The 25,910-nt window shown below is 42.4% G+C and overlaps 1 long non-coding RNA gene across 8 annotated transcripts in view; it reads left to right on the forward strand.

Annotated features, from left to right (window-relative positions):
• Nucleotides 1-25,511, forward strand: part of LOC132351576 (uncharacterized) — a 63,810-nt gene extending 38,299 nt beyond the window's left edge. For 4 of the 8 annotated variants that reach the window (XR_009498404.1, XR_009498398.1, XR_009498402.1 and 1 more), the window contains 6 exons: nucleotides 11,060-11,237; nucleotides 19,421-19,592; nucleotides 21,150-21,222; nucleotides 21,522-21,664; nucleotides 22,464-22,528; nucleotides 24,434-25,511. This is a non-coding gene — a long non-coding RNA (uncharacterized LOC132351576). Of the gene's footprint in view, nucleotides 1-11,059; nucleotides 11,238-18,670; nucleotides 19,303-19,420; nucleotides 19,593-21,149; nucleotides 21,223-21,521; nucleotides 21,665-22,463; nucleotides 22,529-24,433 lie in introns of all 8 variants that reach the window. The other 4 variants (XR_009498399.1, XR_009498400.1, XR_009498401.1 and 1 more) reach the window with 4 other exon arrangements.
• The last annotated feature ends 399 nt before the right edge of the window (nucleotides 25,512-25,910 follow it).

A 25,910-nucleotide genomic window follows, 5' to 3' on the forward strand; every position in this document is an offset into this window, starting at 1 on the left:
GGCCTGTCTGCGGGGAAATCGGGCAGGGACCAGTAGACTTACTAGTAGATAAACCCCTAAATGCACTCGTGCCGCTGAATTTTTGAAGCTAAGTGAAGGATATTACATTCCTTTCTCCTCATTTATATTTTGTTAATTCAGCCCAACATTTTAGCCGGTCGAGATATTTTTAGACTAGCACACCAGTGCAATTCTGAGGATTAAGCTACTCTAATTCCATTGCACTTTCCTTCATCTGGCAGAGGGGGCATACCTTTACGTAAAATTAAAAGCCAATGAAAGTTAAAAAATCTTTTTTAAAAAAAAAATTGTCAATAAAGCTGCTTTCTTCCAGTTGTTCACAAATGAAACATGCTGTGCTGGTTTCTGAAAACCAAGACGCCTGGAGAGACATTTATGACTTCAAAACAAAATTTAGAGGTTGAGGGATTTAGCAGTTTGCAAGGAACACAGAGCTAAGCCTGTGAGAAAGGCTGTTCAAAATGTCCTGGCCTGAAGGGCCAGGGTCTTTTTCAAAAGTCCCCGAAGAGGCTCGTAGGCATCTGAAAGGGTGCAGATGGGGAGAGAGCATTTTGAAGACATCTTTCCACTGGGAACTGGCGCTGGCCAGATTGTGCGTTTTCCCACACAAACGTGCTCACCCTTCTGTGAGCCAGGCATTTCCTGTGCACCGCGGGTTTTGTTATCCTTCCTTCTTCTTTTTTTCCTTCTCAAGGAATTATCCCAGATTTGTAGCCAGCCGTCTCTGCCATATTTTCTCTCAGAGCTTAGTCACACACACTCCCGTATATGGGAATCCTTATCACATAGCTAACTCCCCAGCTAGGACATTTTATAGGAATTGTTTAGTGCATTGTGGGCTTTCTAAACTAAGTAATCCTCAGGATGGAATGGCAACAACAGGAGCAAGCATGGGTGTGTGTGTGTGTGTGTGTGTGTCTGTGTCTGTGTCTGTGTTTCAATAGCCTTTTTTGCTGCTAAAGCATATTTGACACATTTAAACTCAAGGTTTCATCCCCTGCAGTCGTTTTTGGATTGCAAAGTGAATTTTAAACTATTTAGAAAGGAATCTGCATTTATTGCCTAGGAGTAAAGTTGCAAGGCACGATGGGAGATTTTTTTCCCATAATAAAAGGTTTCAAATCCCCTCCACATTTGGACACTTTCTCTGCCTAGGCAGCAACAGCATACGGTTAGAGAGAATTACTCAGTCACAGGGTAGTCCAGCTTAAATAAACAGAAAAAAAATGAGCGTCACAGAGTGGTCTTTTAGCAGATTTTCTTGCCTTGTGAGGAGTGCAGAAAGGCAAACATGAAATGCTATGGCTCTCATACAGATATGCAATGAATTATGCTGTTCAGAGAATTTGCACATCTTTTTTCCCTTGGGCAACCTAATTCCTCTTACCAGAAACCTGAGATTCCAAAGGACAAGTCATTTGCTTGATGATACACAGCTAATAACACTCCCCATTCAAAAACTCCAATTGTTTTTGTTGTTCAAGTCCAAACCCCTTAGCACAGAATTTAAGGTTTAACAAACATTTAATAAGCATCTATACAGTCAGGTACCTGTGGTTATGCACCATGAGGGGCAAAGGTGAATAAGACTAGCTCTTGGAGAGCTGTAATGTAAGGGAAGGAATCTGTCATCAAACAAATAATTAATTGCAGCAATATAAGTGTCTTAGCCAGCTCGGGTTGCTATAACAAAGTACCGTAGACTGGGTGGCTTTATTGGTCACGGTTCTGGAGGCAGGGAAGTCCAAGATCAAGGTGCCAGCAGATTCAGGTCCTGGTGAAAGCCTGCTTGTTGGCTTGTAGACAGACAGACACACTTCTAGCTATGTGCTCACATGGCCTATGCCCTGTGCATGCGTGTGAAGAGAGATTGAGATCTCTCTCTTTCTCCTCTTAAAAGGGCACTAATCTCATCTTGAGGGTCCTACTTTCATGACTATCACCTCTTGTAGGACCTACCTCTAAATACCATCACTTTGGTGGTTAGGGCTTCATCAGATGAATTTTGCAGGCCACAAACATTCAGCCAATCACAATAAGCAAGTGAATGAGGAAGGATGATCTGGGATAGAGATTTGAAAACCCATCCTTCCCAATGGTCCCTCACTTGTTCCTGGGTCAATGAATAGCTTCCTTCCTGTTGATGCATCAGGGAAACAAAAGGTAGAACATCTTACATCACTTAGATAGGAGGACATGTGCACGCTTGTCTGTTAGACTTTCAACCACAAGGTTAAAAGAGGGGCAGAGCTGTGAGTGAGGCTGGGGAGAAGGGGGTGAGGAGGGGCTGGCAGGGAAGACCAACACAAGGCCATTGACAATGACCCTGGAAGGTACTTCCCAAATTTCCTTCAGGGAAGACGGTCTGTTTGTACATTTTAATCAACATTTTGGACACAGATTATATGCTTTTTTCTGAGATGTCCGAAATCTTGAGACCCTCTCCAAAGCCAGATCCCCAGGGCCAGGGGGATAGTTAATATATAAGTGAGATTGACCTCCCAGAGTGGTAAGAACTCTCTTCTATAGTCAGTGCCAGGTTCTGTAAGTCAGGGTTGCCTTCCTGCCTGTGTGCTGTTGGCCCGGGGAGGAGAGTATTTGCTTTGCTCCAGGAGTAACTGACCCCAGGCCCGTCCACATGTGCAGAGTCCTGAAGTGGGCAAGTGTCTGTGCTCGAGGTAAAGCAGACGGACCCAACAGTTTGGCGGCCAGTCCCTCGGTCTGGAGCCCGGCCCCGCTAACGCCCTCAGGGTGCAGTGACGCCAACCTTTGGTGTGAGGACCCTTTGCCCCTTGTGCTCCATAGGCTTGGAGAGTTTCAAAAACAGTTTGAAATAGTTGGATCACCGCATACAATTTTTCTTGGAAGTAAAATGCTGAGAAATTGTACTGTTTGATCAAGTCAGAAGGACACAAGTTAGCTGTTTTCCTTGAAAGGCCCAGCGCTGTGTCCTCCATTCCTCCTCTCTCCCCTTCTTCTCTCCCTTCCTTTCACTTTGATGGAACACCTGCCATGTGCTGGCACGGCCCTAAGCACAGAAGTACACACTGAGGCATGGCATGACACCGCTCGTCTTCGTTCTAGAACTATTTATCGTATGTGCCAGGCACTATGCTATGTTATGCATTAAACAGGAAACACAGATTCTGCATCATCAGTATACAGTCTAGTAGGACTGGTGTTGAATAAGCACTGAGGAGCATTGCAAGGGAAAAGAATAGGGTTCCGTGAAGGTGTATAACAGGGGGACTGAATTGCATTTAGGGGATCAAGCAGTTCATGTTCTAGAGCAGGAGCATGCAGAAAGTGTTTAAAACATGCTTTTAAGTAAGTAGGCTCTGTTTTTTAGTTTACATTCCATCTTCCTAAAGTTGGCAATCAGATTAATACTAAAAAATCTATTTAATCAAGTTATTTTGATTACATGAGCCAAGCAACCAGTCTGATAAATGAATTAGTTGCCCAAGAGTTAGGCAGACTTAGTCTTGGAATGATTGGCCTTTTGAAATAGGTCTACTCAAGACGGATTATTTAAACTTCCTAAGCTCATGTAGCAGTGGTAGTTGGCAGAATTCTAAGGGGGGTCCCCAATCCCCACCCTCCCCTCCCCCAGTATCTACCTTCTCCTAGTTATTCAGTCAAACACTGAGCTAGGTACTCTTGCAAAGGGATTTTGCAGATGTAATTAAGGTGTCAAATCAGTTGACTTTAAGATCAGGAGATTATCCTGGGGCCAGGGCTGATCTAATCAGATGAACCCTTAAAAGGACCTGGGCTCTTCCTGGTGAAAAAGACTCGAAGAGTGAGACAGATTCAACACTGGTTGGCTTAAAGATGGAGGGGACCGTGTGGCAAAGGATGTGAGTGGCCTTTAGGAGCTGAGAGCAGCCACCAAAGAAATGGGGACCTCAGGTGTACACCACAAGGAACTGAATACTCTACAACCACGTGACTTTGGAAGATGACCTTGAGCTACCAAGGAGAACAAAACCTCGTGGACACCTTTTAACCTTGTGAAATCCTGAGCAGAGAAGCCAGTCGTGCCGAGCACAGCCTTCTGACTTATAGCACTGTGAACTCACAGATGAGGGCTGTTTTAAGCCGTTAAGTCTGTGATAACTTGCTGCATGGCAAGAAATAGAAAACCAGTGCAGCAGCTATGTTTCCCTGTTCAGCATCTTTTCCTTCAACTCCTAATAATATACTCAAATCTTCCTGACAACACAGACTGGGCAAACGACGAGGCAGACCATCATATTTCCTGCCTCTGGGCATGGTGACTGACTCAGGTGTCGGGCGGTGACCCAGGCTGTGCAGTCAGTGTCTTGACCTGACTTACCTGAAGAAGAGAGCTAATTTTCCTTTCTGGTCCTACGCTGCAGAAATGTGAGCCCAGAGCTGTCCATAGCCATGTTCCTCACGATATGGTGAAACTGGTCTAGCCCCTGACACCCAAAGGGCATGGAGAGTCCTGACGGAGTCTGAGTCCCTGAATCCATTGTCCTTTGTCACCTGACCCACGTTCTTTCAGCGATTTGGTTACATGAGCCAAGGCTCCCCCTTTCCAGATAAGCTAAATCACGTTCAGCTTTTGTCATTGGCAGCCAGAGTCCTGAACAACACAGCTAGGAGTCAAGAACAGTTAACTGGAAGATACCATTTCTGCTTGTTAGACAATATCAAAGCATAGAAATACCTCTTTGCACATAACCTGGGTTTTGTTTTGTTTTTAATCAGTGCTGAAGGTCATCACATGATAGCAAAAATACTAAACGCTAGCTCAATCTTTGTATTATTAGCTACCTTAGATGTCATCTGGTTCAGGTCCCTCATTTTCTACATGCAGAAGCTCAGGCCCAGAGAGGAGCAGCTAATTAGGAAGTGAGTGGGTCATTCCAGAATCACTGCATAAAAATGACCCAGGTTTAATGAAAAATGATGCTGCTTGCATCTAGTTTTTCTCTCCTGCTTTCCATGGTTACTTGGCTAGTTCTGCCACCATTCCAGACTGTTTTCCTCAAGTTTTAAAAAATTGTGTCTAGTGAATGCTGTGACTCTCCAGATCCTTGTGGTTTAATTTCAAATGAAACCTTCCAATCTCTGAAACTCTGATGATATCTCAGTTGATCAGGATGATTTTTACTTGATTCTACTAAGAAAGGTGTAAAACTGCATCTTCCGGTACAGGCTGTTAGAAGCTTAGCTCCAGCACAGCTTATCTTTGTGAAGATTGTATGGAGATAAATTCATAAATGATTATCTCCCTTGAGTACAAATATAAGTTGTTTCCATAGATACCTGTTCACGAAACTAATGAAACAAGTGTTTTCCAAAACCTGCTTGAATGACACCTCTGACATATGAACTTATTAACTTCTTATTTCACTTGACTGCTAGAGCTGGCAGGGGTCTAAGAGATCATTAGACCCAGCCTCTCATTGTTCAGACAAAGACAATGGGCTCCAGAGAGGAGGAGGGTCTTGCTCAAGATCAGATTCTATTTTTAAAACATCAATAAGCAGTCTGCAATGCCTTTAAAAGAGATGAACGGATAGAATTTTTTTTCTTTAAAACTTGCAATTTCTGCATATACACCAAAAAAGGAGCAAAAAATATAAAGATCACCCACCATTTCGATTTTACAGCAACTTGGGAAAGATTTGTTTCCAAAATTAAGAAAAATCTTAACAATAAGATATAATAAAATGACCTATTTGTTATAAATCTAAACATTGGGAGAGAAGGATTGCTTTTCATTATGAAAATTGATACCAATTTATTTTTAAATATTTAGAAAATTTTAAACTGTAGAAAGAAATAAGCAGGAAAAATGATCATCATTTTCATTACTCAACAAAACCACACTTCAACATTTCCAGTGTTTTTTCTTTCAATCTTTTTTTTATATGTATAGGAAATTTAGGAGGATGACAGTCACAAATATTTTCCCATGTTATTACATCTTCTTTATAAATATCTACTAAGTGCATGTGAAATGTTTTTCTTTTGCAACTTGCTGTTCTATTATGGAAATGCTGGGTTTTAAAATAATCTTACAATGAGCAACTTCATGTATAAATATCCTTTTCCATATTTAGGATGATTTTCTTATTCCTCATAAATGGAATTTCTGGGTCTGTCTTATAGTAGGTGCTTAGCTCAATAGATATTCATGAACAGAATGAAATAAGTATATTAATCAAAATAGGTGAGGTGTGCCATGGTAAAAGCAGCTCTAGTATCTCAATGACCTAACAAAATAAGAATTTACTTCCTAGACATACAAAATCATCTTTGGGTTCAGGTTACCCTCTGAAGCTGCCGTCTTCCTTCTGTGGATTCAGCAATCCAGGCTGTTCAGTCTTTTGGCTCCAACTTCCCAACGGGGGCCTCTTCTGTGATCACATCTTCAGAGGAAGGTTCCTAAGTGCTTCAGTCCAGAAGTAACACACATCACCTCTGCCCATAACCCAATGGGCAGAACTAGTTACACAGCTAGTTCTGACTCCAAGGAGGTGAGGCAGCGTGAGGAGGTGTGATCTTCCTATGCCTAAGAAGGAGGTGATTGCTTTCCTATGACGTCACCATCACTTCCCATGAGAAAGTCCTTTCACTATACTTAATTACTATACTCACTGGGTATTACTCCATTTAGAAAGTATTTGCTCTAGTGATGGACAAAAAAAAATTTAATTTTCATTCCTTTGATTACCTCAAGATTGACTTTTTCTTGTATTAATTAGTTCATTCATTAAATCAATCATTCAACAAATATTTACTTAATAGGTGACTCAGCACTGACCCAGGCACTGGGGCTGCAATGGTGAACATACAGACATGGTCCCTTCCTCACGGTCCTTGTAATCAATGACTAGTGAGAGTTCCTCTTTTATGAATTGTCTGTATAATACCCTTGACTGTTTATATTGAGTTCTTTGTGTTTTTCTCATTGAATTTCTTGACTTCTTTATACAGTGAAGAGAGCAACTCTTTGTTGTATTTACTGCAAATGTTTTCTTCAGTTTGCCTTTCAATCTTAATTTTGGTGGTGTTTTCTCTTTTTTACAGAATTTTGAAATTACCTATTTAAATCTATTGGATCCTTTCCCTTATGATTTCTTCTCTTGCTTTTAGGCTTAGAAAAAAAATGGTTAAAACTACTTATATCCAGAAAAATGGTTATTTCTGAGTTTTCTTATAATTTTTCTCTTGCTGGAAACCACCTTGTGAGAAAACACACACATATGACACATATAATTATATTTATAATTATAGTATAATAATTATGTTATTCTTTTTATCATTTCAACTGAATAGAATTATGTATATTAATTATATTATATATCAAATATATGTATACCTGTTTTCTCACAAGAGAAAAATTATAAGAAAATTCAGAAATATATATATTATATATACTCAAAAAGACATATTACATATAATTATACATTTTATGTGTGTGTTATATATGATTGCATTATGTAATATATGTATGTGTGTGTTTTCTCATAAGGTGGTTAATATATATAATTGTATATATTAATTATATGCTATGTAATTTATAAACATATACATATAAAATTCAGTGCAGAATCCAAGATGCCATGTGCAGATTATGAGCATAAAATTCCCTTCAGTAGATCCCATGCCCTCTCACCTCTCCTGTTTAGTACAACCTTTTCTCCTCTTGGGGTTCCTACTCTCTCTCACCTCCAGCTTCCCCACTGTATTTCTATAGTGTTTTCCTCTCAGCAACCTGTCCCCTTTGAGGTATTAACTCACAAAAAATGAAGACCTTACTTCTGTTGGGGGGGGGGATTGTGTTTTAATTGGGGCTTCCAGCCCTTTAACTGACAATGATTAATTTTCAAAAGAGAAATTTCAGGCAGTGTGACAGTCACTGGGGGGGAGATTTTGAGCCAGGAACTCCTGACTTGTCTCTTCAAACCACACCACAAGATCTGCCTTAAGTGGCACCTACCAAAATCTCATGTTCTTCTCCCACGCTGACATGAAATCCAGAGTCAGCTGTCATTTGCTCACCCTGTATAAGGTTAGCTCCCCTCAGATGGCTGCTTTTCACATTATTTATCTTTTCCCCAAAGACTAGCTTCCTCTCCTGGCTACCATACTTCTATTATTAGCGCTAACACTGAGGCCCAGAATCTCAGTCACTTCCAGCCCCATGGTTCATTCACTGTCCCCCAACACCATTCAGACATCCCTGTGTGTTTCCGTACTCTGGAAACATCTTTCACTGGGACGCTGGTCCACTTATCCAGCGCCTTGCAGGCATGGTCAGTAGTAACCCTTGCTCTTCTGAATCCACAGAGGACCTGTGTCTGTGCCAGGGGTCTCCAAAGTGGGGTGTCTATGGCGATCCTTTGGGGTGCGAGAAAGTAGTGGAATTTTTGCTTATAAAATTTCAACTTTTAAAACACCCATTTTTTGTGTGTTTTTACATGGACATAGTATATTCATTTAGAAGTATATGACCAATTTTGGGGACTTTTCTGGTGGCTCAGTGGTTAAGAATCCGCCTGCCAATGCAGGAGACATAGGTTCAAGCCCTAGTCTGGGAAGATCCCACATGCCACAGAGCAACTAAGCCCGTGTGCCACAACTACTGAGCCTGCGCTCTAGAGCCCACGAGCCACAACTACTGAGCCCACGTGCCACAACTGCTGAAACCCATGTGCCTAGAGCCCGTGCTCTGCAACAAGGGAAGCCACAGCAATAAGCCCGGGCACCACAACAAAGAGTAGTCCCCGCTCGCCACAACTAGAGAAAAGCCCATGTGCAGCAACAAAGACCCAATGCATCCAAAAATTTAAAGTAAATTAATTAATTAATTTAAAAAAGAATAAACAGTCCTTAGTCTGAGAAACAGCTGGAGACAGTGTATGAAGGTAAGCTGAAACATTCTGCGCGAGGGGATGCATTGATGCTTGCTTTGTTTCAATGAACTGGTCACATTACTGAGTCAGAGAGAAATCCTCCCTTCCCATGTTTAAAAGTTGGAAGCTTAACTCTATCTGCTTCTCCAAAAACTGCTTTAAACACATCAGTTTTAGACATGTCGTATGCACATGTTTGGTCCCAGAGATATGGAAAAGTACTAGAAAAAAATTCACGGGATAATTTGAACCTCCAAAGAAAATATTCGACTTCACTGGGCACATATGCTCAGTCTCTGTCACCTCTCCCATCTCTTTGCTGTTGGTGACTCCTTCCCCTCATCTGTACTGCTGTCTGTCTCCCCACCTTTGGATTCTGCCCTCCACGGCATTTTGCTGTTTTTGCTCTGGATCTGTAGCTCACTGCCAGGGGCTGGTGAACAAAGACTGTCCTCCACCTCCTCTGCTCAACTTGTCTGTGTTGCTTCAATCCTAGAACCCACTTAAACCCACTCAGGCCCTTCCTTAGCTGCCATCACCCACGGCTCTAGTGGGTGGGTGCTGTGAAGAAAATACTTCTTGAAAAGAAAGGAGCCCAGCGGCTGCCCTCGATTCTTGGTTTCCCAAGAAGAGCTCCAATATCAAGAGTCCTGGTGTAGATGCTGAGCCAAACTCCCTTTGGGACCCATTGGAAGATGTGTTTCAGACCCATGGAGAACAAGAAGCAGGATGGATACACTGTCTCTGGTTTATCCATCACCATTGCTAGAGCTCAGGAACGATGCTTGCCAAAGAGCACAGCATCCCATTAAAGGCTCATAATAAAATTCTAAAATTTACAAAAATAATAATGACTGAATTGGGTTTAAGTAACACTATCCTGTTGCAGTTGCTTCCTTCAGCTTCTGTTATATCTCAGAAGAAAAAGAAATCACAACAGAAAAGGACACACAAAATGTCCCTCCCCAAGTCTCTGTAGGGGAATAGTACATGTGAAGGCTGCCAATGGAAACCTTAACTCCTTAAAGGATAAGTATGAAATAATCCCCCCTAAGTGTGGGTCTTAGATTTATTTGTTTTATAAAGACAGGTTGTCCTGCTGAGGCCATAGGCAAATATGCACCATAGAAACTATCTTTCCTCTTGGCCACACCCGTGGCAGGCACCGTTAGTGGATCACCTACTCTTTCTTGCTAATCCTCAGTAGAATACTTTAGGAGAAACTAATGAACGTTGCCAAGGGAGGTGAAAGCTCTTTTCCTTTCTGACCTAGAGGAAGCACACACCCCTAAAGGAGTGGACTATTATCCAGAGAAGATGTAGCCCTTCATACAGAATCTGGAAACTTAGCAGATTCAGCCTACCGTGGGAGGGAACTCCTGTCTCTCTCTCCCTGTGGGTCTGTCTTGAGAAGTCTAGCTGTGCTGGAGTGCACCAAGTGCAAAGGGAGAGAAAGATGTGGGGATATGCCAGAAGCTAGGCAGGGAGACCCTGGAGAGGAACACAAGCTGGAGATGAGTAAGTTACACTTTGTAAGCCAGATTCCTTAGTTACAGCTAGCTTTCTGGGTCTGTTTTCTCTTTTGCTATCCTTGAGCCATAAGCAAAATTCATTCATCCATCCATCCATCCATCCCATCCATTCATTCATTCATTTAACAGATATTTATTGGGCGTCAATCTTGTAGCAGTCTCTGAACTATGATCTAGAATATGGGGATGAGTGACATAGAGACAGTCCAGGGAATGCAGACCAATGACAGCCATTTATGCTCATTTACACTCAAATGGCCTTTTATGTTGTTTGGGGGAAATGCTGATGTTATGGGATCACACAGTAGGGGAGCCCAGGCTGTCTGAAGTCTAAGTGCTCTGGTTAAGGGGTGTCTATTCTCCAACATGGTCTGATTGGATGGACTGGATACAGAGAGTAGCATTATGGACAGGGCTTGGGCAGGAAATTAAAGAGGACCTCTTCCCTGGGAGTCGTGGCCATGAGAGTCAGGCACCTTATCCACATAAAGGCTCTTTTTCCACTGCCAGTCTTGGAGGACTGGGTGTGATACTAGCAGAGGTTTGATTTTTATAGGGTGGGAGCTAAATCTGGGATCTGCCATTGTGTTTTTCTATTCTCTCCCAAAGGTGATTCTTAGAAACCTCCACTCTGAAGGCCTCTTGTCCTTCAATCAAGCATCCAGCACATCCTCACAACTCCCTCGGTTCACCCTGAGGCCACTCTTCTCACCGTTGACATCAATACCATTATTCCTGACACATGAGGCAGGGTGATCCAAGACCAGAAGGTCATCATGATCAAGAGGTGAGCAGATAGTACTTAAAGGCAGAGAGGGTTGGGATTGGAGAGGAATTCCCTAACAGCTATTATAAATGGAGATACAGCAGGTTTGAACAAACGACCTGGAACAGGAAGAGGGGAAGACGGGGGAGTCAGGCAGAGATAATGCCAAGAGGGGATGCCTGGGCTGTGCAGAGACATAAAAGGGGCTCAGAGAGGGCTTAGGGAGCAGATCGGATGGGAAGATAGTGGAGGAAGGTAAAGACTCCAGTCTTTGGCGTTCAGGTGTGTGGCTGGGGATTGTGAGAGACTGGATCAGGGAACTTGAAGGCTGGGATGTCCGCTGTGTTCTTGGAATGACTTCCTGAGGGCTTCGCATGTAACCAAATATTAGCACTCATTTACTAAATGAAAACTCTTCTGTCCCTGGGCTAGCAGGGAGTGGAGTGTCATGCCCCCCACCCTCATCACAAAGACAGGTCAGTCCCCGTCCCTAAGACTGTCACGACCTAGACCAAAAAGTGCCCCGAGAGCCTGGCAAGATCATCCTGGTGCACAGACTCAGTGTCCAGGTGTCCTGAGTGGCCATAGGACAGCCAGGGCTCCTGCCTCCCATAAATCCAAGCCAAGAACAGTAAAGCACAGAGAAGGGAGGTACGTAGGAGCAGGGAGGAGAAAAGTCCCAGAAATTCAGATTAGATTGTAAATAATAATAAAGCAATAACCTGGCTGAACTGCGTTCAATTCAGTTCAATTCACCAAGTACATGCTGAGTACCCGTGTGTGCCTGTTCTGAGCTAGTATGCTGGAGAGGAGGGCTACAAGAAAAAATGAGCAGTTTGGGGGAGGTCAAGCATGCTAAAGAGAAGGTATCTTTTCAGGCACCAAAGCTCTGCCGTGCAGATGGCTGCCTTTGCATTGGAGGTCCCCTGACAATTCACAGGAGATTTCTCTCAAAGACCTTCCAAAGCAGTTCCTCTAAGACCCTAGTCCGTGCCCCCAGGCAGCCAGGAGTCTGTTCCATTTGATACAGACCAAGCAGACCCTTTCTGAAGTTTTTGTAGAAATGGAAGTGATCTGATTAGAGTAGGGAATTTTAAAGGTGAAAAGAGGGGCAAGGATGGAGAATGGATTGGAGGTGGAGAAAATGCAGAAGTAGGGGGCCAGTGAGGAGAATACGAATACTCCCGTTTCACTGAGTTGGTGGCAGTGAGTAGAGCAAAGGGACAGAAGAGGATGAGGACACAGAGGCTCCGCCAACTGACTGGCTGTAGAAGACAAAAGAAAGAAGAGTTGGAGATGGCCTTGGGCAAATGAATAAGGAGAGTCAGGGGGCTCTGAGGAGAAGCATTTGAAGAAGGAAGGTAATGAGTTCAATGTTAGTGGTAATACAGGATTCCATCCTTCCTTTCCTGGATTCTTCCTACTGGTTCCCCTTCTCTAGGCTCAGCCCTCCAGTTCCCTTTTCATGGGGTTTCTAAAAGGTGAACTTTACTGGATCATTCCCTACATCCAGCCTCACAGTGGTTTCCATCACCTTCGGTGAAAGCCCACTGTCCTGAGCACAGCATACGAAGCCTTGGAGCTCTGCCTTGCCTACATCTTAGCCTCGTCTCCTGCCACTCTCCCTCTGGGACTCAACACTCGAGAAATCCTGAAATATTTGCATTTTTTCAAAGAAGGCAGTTTCATGCCTCAGTGCCTTTTAACTGTAATGCCTCACCCTGGAAGTTCTTTCCCTCCTTAACTGCCTGGTGAACTCCTCACCATTTGTTCTCGGATGGCTTAAAATACAACAAAGCATTCCCCAATGGTCCTTCTCACCCTCTCAAAGGAGGTTTATTCAAAGAATGCAAGGCTGTTCAATACTTGAAAATCAATCAATGTATCCACCATATTAATAGCTAAAGAAGAAAAATCACACGGTCTTATCGACTGATGCAAAAAAAAAATTTTAACAAAATTCAACATGTATTCATGATAAAACTCTTAGAAGAAAATAGGAGTAGAGGGGAACTTTCTCAACTTGTTGAAAAGTATCTACCAAAAGCCTACAGCTAATATTACACTTAATGGTGAAAGACGGAATACTTTCCTCCCAAGATCAAGAACAAGGTAAAGGATGTTTGTTCTCACCACTCTTATTCAATATATTATTGGAAGTTCTGATCAAATTAATAAGACACAAAAAGGAAATGAAATGCATACAGATCAGAAAGGAAGATGTAAAACTGTCCCTATTTGCAAATGACATGGTTGTCTATGTAGTAAATCCCATGGAATCTATAAACAAACAAACAAACATACAAACAAAAACAACCCAACTCCTAGAACAAATAAGTGAGTTCAGCAAAGTTGCAATATACAAGATAAACATACAAAAATTATACACATTTGTATTTCTAGATATATAATTGTATATGCAATTGTTATTTCTATATATCAATGAATAGGTGGACATCAAAACTCAAAATACAATGCCATTTTCAATTACTCAAAAAAAAAGAGAAATGCTTAAGTGTAAATCTAACAAAACATCTACAGAACTTCTATACCGAAAACAATGTTGAAAGAAACCAAAGATCTAAGTAAGTGGAGACATAGCATGCTCATGGATTGGAAGGTTCAACATAATTAAGAGGTCAATTCTCCCAAAGGCAGGTTTAATGCAATTCTTATCAAAATCCCAGCAAGATTTTTTATAGGTATAGACAAAAGTGTTCTAAAATATATATGGGGACTTCCCTGGTGGCACAGTGGTTAAGAATCCGCCTGCCAGTGCAGGGGACACAGGTTCGATACCTGGTCTGGGAAGATCCCACATGCCGCGGAGCAGCTAAGCCTGTGTGTCACAACTACTGAGCCTGTGCTCTAGAGCCCACGAGCCACAACTACTGAGCCAGCGTGCTGCAGCTACTAAAACCGGCACGCCTAGAGCCCATGCTCCACGAGAGAAGCCACTGCAATGAGAGGCCCGCACACTGCAACGAAGAGTAGCCCCGCTCACTTCAACTAGAGAAAGCCCACACACAGCAATGAAGACTCAACGCAGCCAAAAATAAATAAATAAAAATAAAAATAAATAAAATTTATATGGAAATGCAGATGAACCAGAATAGCTAACATCGTCTTGTAAAAGAATTATACAATGGAAGGAATCAGTCTACCTGATTTCAAGACAGAGCTGTGATGTTTACAGAATGATAGACACATAAACCAATGGAGCAGAATAGAGAGTCCAGAAACACATTAACACAAATATGCCCAACTGATTTTTTACAAAAGTACAAAAGCAGTTCAATGGAGGAAGGCTAGCTTTTTCAATGAACCTCGACTTAAATCTCACATCTTATTAAAAAATTAACTTAAAAGGATCATGGGCTTAAATGTAAAATGTAAAACTATGAAACTTTTAGAAAAGAAAATATCAGAAAAAAATCTTTGGGATCCAAGGCTAAGCAAAGGGTTCTTAGATTTGCCACCAGAAGCATGATCTATAAAAGAAAAAAAATTGAGTTTCATCTAAATTTAAAAATTTGCTTTGTAAGTATCCTGTTACGAGAATGAAAAGACAACCTTCAGACAGTGAGACAATAAATTTGCAAACCATACTTCTGACAAAGGAATAGCATCTAGAATACATAAAGATCTCTCAAAATTCAACAGTAAATAATAAAAGAAAACCAGTTAGATTTGGGGGAAAAGGCATGAAGGAACATTTTGCTGAAGAGGATATAGAGATGATAAATAAGTATGTGAAAAGATGCTCAACATCACTAGCCATTAGGGAAATGTAAATTAAAACCACAATGAGTTATCACTATATATCTATCAGAAAATCTAAAATAAAACATAGTGACAGCATTAAACCTGATCACTTATACATTGCTGGTGAGAAGGTAAAATGGTATAGCCACTTTGGAAAAGTTTGGCAGTCTCTTAAATAACTAAAAATGCAACTACTGTATGACCCAGAGTTTCAATCCCAGAGAAATTTTTGCAGAGAAATGGAAACACGTTCAAACAAAAGGCTGTACACGAATGTTCAAAGCAGCTTTTCTGGTAGCAGCCCCAAACTGTAAACAACCGAGATGTCCTTCAACAGGTGAACGGCTAAACACACTGTGGTACATTCATATCATGGAATACTTCACAGCCGTAAAAATGAATGAACCACTGATACACACAACAAGTTGGATGAATCTCCAAGGAGTCATACTGGGTGAAAAAAAGCCAATTCCAAAATGTTACATATTATATTAAGACATTTACATAACATTCTTGAAATGACAAAATTACAGAAATGCAGAATGGATCAGTGATTGCTGAGAGTCGAAGATAAATGGGGGAAGGAGATGTAGGAGGCAAGGGGGCCTGGCTATAAAAGGACTACAGGATGTAGTGATGGTATTGCTCTGTGTCTTGACTGTCTCAATGTCAATATTCTGGTTGTGATCTCATACTACAGCTTTGCAAGGTGTTACACTTGGGAGAAACTGGGTAAAGGATACAAAGGATCTCTCTGTACTGTTTCTTACAACTGCACAGGAATGTACAATTATCTCAAAATAAAAAGTTTAATTAAAAAAATAAAGCAAAAACCACACCCCTTTATCATCTCACAGGTCAGAAGTCCAAGCATAGCACAACTGGATCTCCTGCTCAGGTCTCACCAGGCTGAACCCAAGGTGCCAGCCAGAGCTTGAGGGTCTCATCTGAGGCTTGGGGGTCTTCTTCCAAGTTCAATCAGGAGTTGGCAGAACTCAGTTCCTTGTGGCTCTAGGACTGCTCTCCCATTTCCTGGCTGACTGTCAACCAGGGACCATTCTCAGCTTCCTAGGGCCTTCCTGCTATTTCCTGCTATGTGGCCCTTCCCATATTCCCTCTCATGCTTGGAAGGGCTCAGATCCACTTATGGCCTCATCTGAGGTCAGGCCCACCCAGATAATCTCCCTTTTTATTAACTCCAAGTCAATTGATTAGTAGCTTAACCGTGGGCGTGATAGTCCATCATATTCACAGCTTCTGCCTGCACTCAAGGTAAAGGAATTGCACAAGGCATGTACACCAGAGGGCAGGAATCTTGGACTATCTTCGATTTCTGCCCACCACAGACCATCTTAGCCCCAGTGCTCCGGGTGGGATAGACTGAGGTCTTTGTTGGGACTGCACCGCAGTGCAATTCTTCTCTCTGCTCAGTCCTTCTGCCTTCATTCCCCATAGTCATTGGTCCCTAGAGCACTTGCCAATCAATTTTCTGCCTGTGAGTCTGTTTCCCAAGGAACCTGACCTAAGACAGTAGTGCTATACTAGAGGGCATGGAAGACAGATTGATAACATTTTAAAAATCCCTGAGCCAGGTATATGTGAGACTCTACTTAAAAAGGATGTTGACAGAGCTCTGGGGGGTTATCCCTAGGCTGTGAAGTCAGGAGCACCACATGGGTAATCGTTGACAATGACAACCAAGTCACTCAATGGTCTGCCTCTAGATTCACCTTAAACTCAGTTCTCCTTTAACAGCATCATCATTACTATGATATCGTAGTTATCATAGATTGAGAGTTCACTCTGTTTCAGAAACCATGCAAAACATTTCGCCGACCGTCTAATGAGCCAGTATAGCAGAGTGATTGAGAGTACCAGGGGTTAGACGACTCAGCGTTGAATGCCAGCTTCTCCATTTGATAGCAATATGGCTCCAGTTAGTCCAGCTTTCCAAGGCTCAGTTTCCTCATCTATAAAATAAGGATGGTATCTGTTTTATAGAATAACCCTTCAGGTAGAACTCTTAATATGTGCTTGGTACAGAGCAAGCATTCCATAAGTGTCAGCAATCTTAAAGCCTCATTTAATTCTTATGACAGCCCTGCACGAGGGTTTATAGCTGAATAAGCTGAGGTTCAGAGAGGTCAAGCAGCCTCCTAGTATCCAACAAACAGCTAAAAGGTGTCAGAGGCAGGATTTAAACCAAGCTCCTTCTGACTACAAGGTCTTAGCCCTTAACCATTATCCTGGCTTGCCTCACTTTGTGGGTATCCACGGGGGCAATGAAGCCAACACTGCCTTAAGCACAATGCAGAAAGAAAGAAAAAATGAAAAGACACACGCAGAGTCTTAAAATCCCTGGGAGGGAAATGCAGGGGGGAGGGAGTTGCCACTGGTTCACCTGAAGGACGTCAGGATTCTGAGCCTGAAGCTGTGTGCTGCCACGTGGCTCCCTAAATGGGGTGGTGGAAAGCAGAGTCTCTCTTCTCAAGACAGCTAAGCCCTTCAGGAAAATGTTATTACAGGTCCATGATCTCTTATTCAAACATTTTGATTCAGACAGCTCTGAATACCAAAAGTTTTTCATCACTCTGACTTGACCCAGATTGACCTGAGCTCTTTGTCGTCTTTGCAGCTTCACAGAGGAATGAATAGTCATACATTTGCTGCAGAAATGTTCGTGTGATCATTTCCTGAGATGTCAGCTACTGAGTTACCTTTCTAAAATCTGAGAAATCCTGAATTTCGGATGAGGGCCTGGGGGCCTTTAATTATTATCTCTGACAATTTTTTGCTACTTACCAGAGCAAAGAACACAGACACACCAGATTTCATTCACGGAATGACTTTCGTGTAAAGAGCTTTTATCCAAGAGTTCTTCAGAGGATCCCTTGTTCCCCACAAGGAAGAATAACCAGCCCCAGGCCATGCGTACCCATCCAGCTCTACCTGAAAGCAGGCCGGGTACCCTAGGTGTCTGCTGCCCAGTCTACTTCCCAGCACCATGGTTTTCCACTCTGTGTTATAGAATTGTCCTGCATTGTTTTCCCGCCCAGAATGCTGATTCTGGCGTGACTTTGTGTTGTTTCGGGCTAAGGGGATTGAGGTGGAGAGAATGTCGAGGCTGTGGGTGCAGAAGAGAGACAGGAATCGTGACCCTCTCCAGCCTCCAGTTCCTTTCCTGGAGCCTCTGGGGATAGTAGTCGTTTGCTCACAGTATTTTCCATATAATCCCAAAGTGTAAACTTGACCTATTTTGAATGCATAAATTCCACGCCATCCTTTCTCCTTCTTCACTATTTAAATGAGACAAAATATCCAATGAGATGCAGACTTGGTCTTATTTAAAATCACAGGTCTACAGCTGCGAAGGAATAGAGTCCCTATAAGGAATAAACGGGCCGTATCTCAGTATTTCTGCTGGGTCTATTTTCTGCCGTTGAAAACCACAGGTAGCCACTTTGAGGTGGGCTGAATAGGTGGGGCATCATTTTACCACCATTTGTTTAGCTGCACTTGGCAAATGTCAAGTCCAAGTCTGTGTATTTGGACAAAATGAGGTCAGCAGCCTCCTGATGGGCTTTCTGTCTGGCAGACAGCAACTCACCAGCCTCCTCTCCACTAGGAATTGCAGGACTCCTAGGGAAGCATCAAGTGATTAAGGTTCCTGGTTGCTTTCTTCTCTTCAGGATAAATATCAGAGATCAGCCAGTACAGAAGATATTTGCCGCTACTCCAGCACCAGAGCCCACCCTGAGTGCAGACTCAGTGAAGACTTGGAGCATTTAAAGTAAAAAACAAACTAAAAATGGTTCTACGTTTGGTCACTTCCAAATTATTCTCATACTTACGGTCTATCCAGGGCCATGTCTCCTTCATTTCCTTCTCATCAGTTATCTATCTTTGGCCAACAAATCATCACTGGTGATTCCTTTTCCAATACATGGCTGGGAAGCAATGAGACAGAAAAACAAAATTGTTTTCTTGTTTGAGTTAAATTCAATTTTACAAACAAATTGAGTTTGTGCTAATGGCCAGGTATTCTGCTTGGTACTAGGGATAAAAGGACTGGGGATTACAGTCAAGTGATAGGGAAAAGACCAGTTGATTCCCAATGATGAAAAGTTAGCACAGATGCTACAGGAGACGTGAGAGTCACTCAACTTTGCCTTGGTTGGGGTAGTGGAGGATCAGGGAAGTCTTCCTGGAGGAGGTGACAGCCATTCTAAATCTTGAAGATTGAATAAGAGTTACCCAGGCAAATGGGTGAGAAGGGGGTGAAGACATTGTATGCAGAGAATACTTGTGCAAAGGTTCTGAGGTGAGTACGTGGCATGAATTATATACATACAATTTAGTTTCAAATACTTCAGCCTAGACAGAGAGATGTATCTGTTACTTTTTTTTTTTGGATCTGTTACTTTTAATCTACATCCTAGGAGCAGTTTGTTAACATCTGAAGTGCCCTGCTCAGGAATACACATTCCAGAGTGTTTGTAAGCTTTGATAGATGCTAACTGGATGTCACGCTCCAGAGGTACCTTCTACAAGAGCTTCGGCCATCTTTTTTCCTTTCCAGCTTTATTGAGATATTACTGACTTATAATATACGTAAGTATAAGGTGTACAATGTGATGATTTGATACATGTATATATTACAAAATGATGACTACAATAAAGTTAGTTAACACCTTCGTCCCCTCACATAATTACCATTGTTTTTTTGGGGTGATAAAATTTTAAATCTGCTCGATTAACAACTTTCAAATATATAATATGATATGGTTAATTATCGTCACCATGCTGTACATTGGATCCCCCGAATTTATTCATCTTATTGCTGGGAGTTTGTACCTTTTATCAACACCTCTTACCTTCCCCACCCCCGGCCCTTGGCAACCATCATTCTATTCTCTATTTGTATGAGTTTGACTTTTTTAGATTCCTCATATAAGTGAGAACATAAAATATGTCTTTCTGTATCTGACTTATTTCACTTAGCATAATGTCCTCAAGGTCCATCCATGTTGTTGCAAAGGCAGGATTTCCTTCTTTTTTACGGGTAAATAATGTTTGTATATATATATGATATATATATATATATATATGTTTGTATATCATATATATCATATATATATGTGTATCATATATACGATATATATACACATTTTCTTTATATAGTCTCTTTATATGGACACTTAGGTAGTTTCCACATCTTGGCTATTGTAAATGATGTTGCGATGAACATGGGGACACAAATATCTCTTTGAGTTGGAGTTTTCATTTTCTTTGGATATATGCCCAGAAGGAAGGTTCCTGGATCATGTGGTAGTTCTATTTTTAATTTGTGTAGCTTCTTTGGGAAAATGTCTATTCAAGTCCTTTGCCCATTTTTAAATTGGATTGTTTGGTTTTTTGCTGTTGAGTTGTATGAGTTCTTTCTGTATTTTGGATATTAACGCCTTATCAGATAGACAGTTTGCAAATATTTTCTCCTGTTCCATATTTGGTTTGCAAATATTTTCTCCTGTTCTCCTTTGTATTTTGATGATTTTTCCCTTTTTCGTGCAAAAACTTTTTAGTTTGATATAGTCTCACTTGGTTGTTTTTGCTTTTGTTGCTAGTGCTTTTAATGTCATATCCAAAAAAAAAATCTTTGCCCAGACAAATGTCAGGGGCTTTCTCCCTATGTTTTCCTCTAGCAATTTCATAGTTTTGGGTCTTGCATTTAAGTCTTTAATCCACTTTGCGTTAGTTTTTGTGAGTGGTGTAAGATAGGGATCCAATTTCATTCTTCTCCATGTGACGATGCAGTTTTCCCATCACCATTTATTGGAGAGACTATCCTTTCCCCACTGAGTCTTCTTACCCTCCTTGTCAAAAACTAGTTGGCCGTATATGCGTGGGTTTGTTTCTGGGTAGAGTTTCAGCAATCTTTATCTTCCATCCTCACTAGAGAGTTTGTTCATCTGTATAATGGGTTTAGAAATAATTTTCATTGTTTAAATGAATGGTGAAAAAGATATGGTGGATAGCTAGAAATACAATACAGGCTCTCCACGGTTACATGAACAGAGTGTAAGGATTTTGCAAGCTCAAGGGCTTACACCCTTCATAATGGCTCGCCGTGCCTAAGATTCCACCTAATCTCTGTGCCTCACTTAACAGATGAGGCTGTTGCCTGATTCTGACCAGCAGCCCAGATGAATTCTGCCACTAGAATATTGTCTCTTTATACAAGGTATGTGTCAGACAGAGAGCAAACTTAGGAAAAAAGATTGTGCATGTTTGTAGTGCCTGCTTATTAGTAAATATTTGTACGTATAGCAGAATTTGGTCTGGGTCTTGCTTTCGAGGCAACCTACCCAATGCAACCAACCCCTTAGTTGGGCAGTCTTGGTAGAGGAGATGTATAAACCTCAGCTCCCTTTAACTATGGTAGGCTATAGATACTCTGCACAAAAAGCCTAATAATTATCAGGAGCCAAATTGGCTGGAGTCAGTTTCCTGCAGCATGATTCCTTTGTTTGTTTTTAACAGTGCTAGCCATCCTTCGCCACCACTCCAGCGGGGGAGTTATCCAAGGCAGCTCAGTTCAACCGAGCGGCAGGAAGGACAGAATCCCATGGAAAGGAGCCGAAGTTCTATCAGGAAGACAATACCAGTTCTGACAAATCTGGAAGGTGATGCAAGGACAAAAATAACACCACTTGGTGACTGGGAGCTGAGAGCAGGATGGAAAGGGGTGTGAGGCACAGGTTAGCATAAGCAAGTCAGGACTGAGGCTGTGACCAGCAGGTGATTGCCAGTGCACACCTTTGTCATGATGCCAGAACATATCATGCCTCTTAAAGGAGCCACATGCAGCTGGACACCAGTCAACTCTCCGTGGTCACGCTTGTTACCTATTGCTTCACCACTCACCTCCCCTGAGTACAATGTGTCTCCTGTGTTTCCCATTCAGCTAATGGCATCACCATCCACTTAAGAATCATCTTGGGCATCTCCAATATCATCTTCCCAATTTTAATCAATCATCAAATCTAAAAACTTCTATCAGCGAAGTATCTCTTGACCCCATCCCCAGTCGCCTTGGTTCTGGCTCTCAACATCTCTCCGTGGGACCGTCGCTGCCCACACTGCAAGAGGTTCCTCTCCGGCCTCCCGCTCACAGCATCCCCTTCCTCTCTACCATGGCACAGCTGCCTCTCTGCCCTACACATTAAACCCTTAGGAGGCTCCCCATTGTCCTTAGCAGACCAAATTCCAGAGCATGGCGTATTAGAGCAGTTTTATTACAAGTGATAGAAACTTTAGTAGGACTATTTGGGACGAAAGGGGGAAATTTATTGATTTACATAGCTGAATTGTGGGAAATACACCTGTTGTGTCCCAGATATTTGAATCAGGGGCTTGAATACCATTGGAATTTTTTCTCTTTCTCTGTGTATTGTCAACATTGTCTTTGCCTTTTCCCACAAGCCTGGACCATGACCCCTGGCCCCTTGGAGCTCATATCTACCTAGTTGCTGGTACCACTAGAATGGGTAAGGCCCCTCTTTTCCTCAATTCCAATTTGAAAATTTACAGGGAAGAACTCCTACCGGTCTGGCCAGGATGATGGGTCCATCCCTGGTCTAATGAATACTGCTGGGATGGGGAAGGGGAGACCATGGTTACTATACATGTCCCTGGCTAGGGACCAAGAGCATGATGTACCATCAATATTGATGAAAATGGATGTCCTTAGATAATCTACCAAAGTTCTCTGATAATCTACTAAAGAAAACATGGTCCAAATAATTTTCTTCCTGGCTGGCTAACCCCTGCAGTATGGTACAGGAGTTAAGCCCTTATGCTCTGGAATAATATAGACGTAGGTTCAAATCCCAGCTCTCCCAATTCCATTAGTTGTATGACCTTGGGCAATCCAGTGAGCCTCAGTTTCCTTATCTGTAAAATGGGGAGGGACATATATATCAAGAGGCCCATGTGAACCTTTAAGGAGACAGGCATTGAGAGCACCTAGAACGGAACCTGGCTCACAGTGCGAACTAGGGGAAGTCTTCCTGCCCACGTGAGTGGGCAGCCTTCGGAAGGCAGCAGGGCCTCAGGCTACTGCCTGCTGCCAGCAGAATGAGATCAGGGTTACTCAGAGGAACAGACTGACCTGATTCACAGCACTCCAGTGAAGGGACCCATCTGACACCCCAGAGAAGACAGTGCCAGGAAGAGGAGTTGCTTGGCACACGATATTCTCAAAAGCAGGGATGAGGGGTCCTTTCAAAGCACCCCGTCTCCCTGCCAGAGGAGGACAACGTCTGAGGGGGGGCATTTCTCCACTGAGATGCTTATAATGCCGCCAGCCTCGCGGGTTACAGCCTGGAATCATCTCTTTATTAAATAATAATTAAGAGGCCCCTGAAAAGGGAATCTGGGTATAATTACCAGACTCATTAAGCTGCTCAGTCGAAACTGGGAGGAGGCCGTTTTACTTCAGTGGCCGCACTCTTAGGCAATTTTCGTGTTTCTGGAAGCTGCAAGTGGAGTCTCACTTTTGTGGGGGGCTCAGACTCAAGGTCGTGTGTCCTCATCCCTCAAGAAGGCTCCAGCCAAGCCTATGATGCAAAGGGCGAGCCCTCCCCTTTCCTGTTCCGACAGATCTAAATTGGTCTTGGAACAGAACACAAGGAAGGGCGGAGGGACCAACTGGGCAAGGAGTCAGCTCATTAGTAGCCTCTATGGAGGTGCTGAAATGAAGCAAGTTAAAAGCATATTAGTTTAAATGAGACTTTTCATCAATGAGGGGAGGTGTTTAGGTAGGAAGCAAATGTAATCATTTTGTGATGGGGCGTAGTTTGGTAATTAATGGGGAAGTTGTCAGTATAATCTTGAGGGAGTCCCAGGAAATGAAGAAATCTATCTTTATTAAGGAAAACCCAGGAGAAAAAGTTATTGGAATGCAGATAATTCACCAGCAAGGTCCTGGTAGCAAGTTTTTATTAGATGCATGACTCGGGACAGTCTCTCTGCCCCATCTGTGTTTTGTCTTTGCCCAGACCCACTTCTTCTCCTTTTTTTTTTTTTTAGTTGAAGTATAGTTGATTTACAATGTTGTGTTAGTTTCTGGTGTACAGCAAAGTGATTTAGTTTCTCATATATATATATGTTCTTTTTCATATTCTTTTCCATATTAATTTATTACAAGATATTGGCTATAGTTCCCTGGCTATACAGTAGGACCTTTGTTGTTGTTGTTGTTTTCTATTTTATATATAGTAGTGTGTGTCTGTTAATCCCAAACTCCTAATTTATCCCTACCCACCTTTTCCCTATGGTAACCGTAAGTTTGTTTTCTATGTCTGTTTCTGCTTTGTAAATAAGTTCATTTGTATCATATTTTAGATTCCACATGTAAGTGATATCATATGATATTTGTCTTTCTCTGCCAGACGCACCACTTCTCCTAATGGAAATACAGAGAAGAAAAGAGAAGGTCGCAGGGGTCGTGAAGCAAGCACAGGTTTCTTTCTGCTTCTCAGAAGGGCTGGCCAGCGCCTCGGCCATGCTCCTCAGGAATGGCTGGGAAAACGAGCCTACCTGGTGGGCCAGCCAGGTTCCTGCTACCTGAAGCCCTGCCAGGGCTGTGCAGACTTCCAGTGGCTGGAAAAGGAGTCTGAGGGAAAAGTCCTACAAAGGCACCCGTAGCACAGTGGTTAAGGCAGGGCTCTGGGGGCTTCCCTGGTGGCTCAGTGGTTAAGAATCCACCTGCCAATGCAGGAGGCACGGGTTCGAGCCCTGGTCCGGGAAGATCCCACATGCCACGGAGCAACTAAGCCCGTGTGCCACGACTACTGAGCCCGCGAGCCACAACTATTGAGCCTGCATGCCACAACTACTGAAGCCCGTGCGCCTAGAGCCCGTGCTCCACAACAAGAGAAGCTACCGCAACAAAGAGTAGCCCCCGCTCGCCGCAACTAGAGAAAGCCTGCACGCAGCAACAAAGACCCAATGCAGCCCCCCAAAAAACAATAAAGTCAGGGCTCTGGGGCCAGAATGCCCGCGTTCAGCTTTCTGCTCGGGGTCACAGTGGTGTGTGACCTCAGGCCAGCGACTCAAACTTTCTGAGCTTCAGTTTCCTCACATGTAACAGGGACAATAATTGTGTCTGTCTCATAGGGCCGTTATGATGATTAAATGAGTCATTCCACGGTAAGCATTAACAGCAGTACCTGGCACTTAAGGTCTGCTCAACAAGTGTTAGCTACTATCTAGGACTTTGCCGTCCAGTATGGTAACCACTAACCACATATGGCTATTGAGTGCTAGAACTGTGGCTAGTCTGGCTTGATAGGTGCTGTAGGTACAAAGTACACACAGATTTCAAAGACTTTGTAGGAGAAAAAGAATATAAAATATCTCATTGATAGTTGTTCTGTTGATTAATTGAAGTTGATATTTCAATTGTATGTTGAAATAATAGCATTTTGGAATATGCTGGGTTAAATAAATACATAATATAAAAATTAATTTTACTTTCTCCTTTTATTTTTTTTTAATTTTGGTAAAAAACACATAACACGTGACACACATTTATCATCTTAATTGTTTTTAAGTGTACAGTTCAGTGTGTTAATTATATTCACAAATACAGCTCTCCAGAACTTTTTCATCTGGCAAATCTGTAACTCCATATCCATTAGATAACAACTCCTCTTTTCCTTCTCCCCCCTAATCCTTGACAACCACCATTCTACTTTCTGTTTCTAAGAATCTGACTACTTTAGATACCTCATATTAGTGGAATCATATAGTATTTCTCTTTTTGTAACTGGCTTATTTCACTTAGCATAATGTCCTCAAGGTTCACCCATGTTGTAGGATGTGACGTGATTTCTTTCCTTTTGAAGGCTGCATAATATTCCATCC

This window comes from Balaenoptera ricei, chromosome 17 (genome assembly GCF_028023285.1).
Source record: "Balaenoptera ricei isolate mBalRic1 chromosome 17, mBalRic1.hap2, whole genome shotgun sequence".
Classification (NCBI taxonomy): Eukaryota; Metazoa; Chordata; class Mammalia; order Artiodactyla; family Balaenopteridae; genus Balaenoptera; species Balaenoptera ricei.